Raw genomic sequence first — 1,670 nt, forward strand, 5'->3', positions numbered from 1 at the left:
TATTTTATTTTGACGGCCGGCGTGGTCTAGTGGTATACGCTTTTGACTACAGATCCGACGGTCGCGGGTTCGAACCCGGCGTGCGCAAATAAATTTTATTTGATTAATTTGTGTTATTTCACAATTAATTAATTTAAAATAATATATAGTATATTTGCGGCACGTTCCAGAGTGGAAGATACTCTCAGTATCGCCCTGGTGTAAGACCACCATTCAGAATTGAAACGTTGCTTGAAATGGCTTTAGCCGTGTTTGGTGACCAGATCTGAATAGCCAGGTACTTCCCCACCTTCCTCTTCCCCATCTCCCTCCCCTCCCCAATACCCTCAGCCTCACAACATACCCCAATTGGGGATGCCATAGTCTCACTGGCTCCAGACGGGAGCAGTTGGGACTCTTGTGCGGTAATACTGTAAAAAAAAAAAAAAAAATGGGTGTGTCAAGCCTACGCAAGACAGAAGTGAAACTTCTAGTATTCTTCTCTCTCTCTCTTTTCATTTCATTCTCTCTTTTTTTCTGTCTATTGACATATTTATAAGTAGCATGTGATAAAAAAAATTAAAAGTTATAAAAAAAGAAAAAAAAAATTAGTTAAAGCGGGGATCGAACCTCGGTTCTTCACGACCACAGTCGTGCGCTCTGCCTGTAGACAGCGAAGATGAGTTAGGAGAGTGAGTTAAACTAGGTATATAATATTTACACCTTGCTAATGTTTTCAGTATTATTAGGGCTTTTTTATACTAATTTTCATATATTTATTGGCAGGTAGAGTAGAAATTAATATTGTTTAGCGTTTGCCAACGACCATACCATGTTGAACACACCGGTTCTCGTCCGATCACCGAAGTTAAGCAACATTGGGCGCGGTCAGTACTTGGATGGGTGACCGCTTGGGAACACCGCGTGCCGTTGGCCTATTTTTTATTTTAATTTCATGTTTTTTTATTTTTTTATCATTACTATAATTAATAATATCATAAAATTCTTTAACTTTTCAAGTATGCTACAGGCCTAAAATATTACTTAGTGGATTGATATTATGGTCAACCATTGAAAAAAAAAATTCCTACAAACTTATTAATGTAATTACGATCTTTTTCAAGCGCGTATGTAATGATTATTTTTATCAACCTCGCACACACCTTGCTAATTTTTTCAATATTATTAGGGCTTTTTTATACTAATTTTCATATATTTATTGGCAGGTAGAATAGAAATTAATATTGTTTAACTTTTGCCAACGACCATACCATTTTGAACACACCGGTTCTCGTCCGATCACCGAAGTTAAGCAACATTGGGCGCGGTCAGTACTTGGATGGGTGACCGCTTGGGAACACCGCGTGCCGTTGGCCCATTTTTTATTTTAATTTTATGTTTTTTTTCATTTTTTTATCGTTAACATCATAAAAAATTTTATATCATTCTTTAACTTTTCAATTATGCTACAGGCCTAAAATATTACTTAGTGGATTGATATTATGGTCAACCATTAAAAAAAAAAAATTCCTTAAAAACAAAAAAATAATATTCCATGGCCGAGAATCGAACTCGGATCAACTGCTTCGAAAGCAACTATGCTGACCATTACACCACCAACGCCAGTTGTCGAGATGAGCTAAGAAGCATTTATATTTTACTTCAAAACTTTTACTACATCAAATGAACTT

The 1,670-nt window shown here is 36.2% G+C and overlaps 2 non-coding genes across 2 annotated transcripts; both read left to right on the forward strand.

Moving 5' to 3' along the window:
- The first annotated feature begins 796 nt into the window (after window positions 1-796).
- LOC149409446 (5S ribosomal RNA) lies at window positions 797-915 on the forward strand. The gene has a single exon (XR_016305214.1). It is a non-coding gene; the product is annotated as a 5S ribosomal RNA (ribosomal RNA).
- Window positions 916-1,236: 321 nt separating this feature from the next.
- On the forward strand, window positions 1,237-1,355 carry LOC149409447 (5S ribosomal RNA). The gene has a single exon (XR_016305210.1). It is a non-coding gene; the product is annotated as a 5S ribosomal RNA (ribosomal RNA).
- Window positions 1,356-1,670: the final 315 nt, after the last annotated feature.

This window comes from Hesperophylax consimilis, chromosome 31, assembly GCF_061612785.1.
Source record: "Hesperophylax consimilis isolate HC1 chromosome 31, BYU_Hcon_1.0, whole genome shotgun sequence".
Taxonomy (NCBI): domain Eukaryota; kingdom Metazoa; phylum Arthropoda; class Insecta; order Trichoptera; family Limnephilidae; genus Hesperophylax; species Hesperophylax consimilis.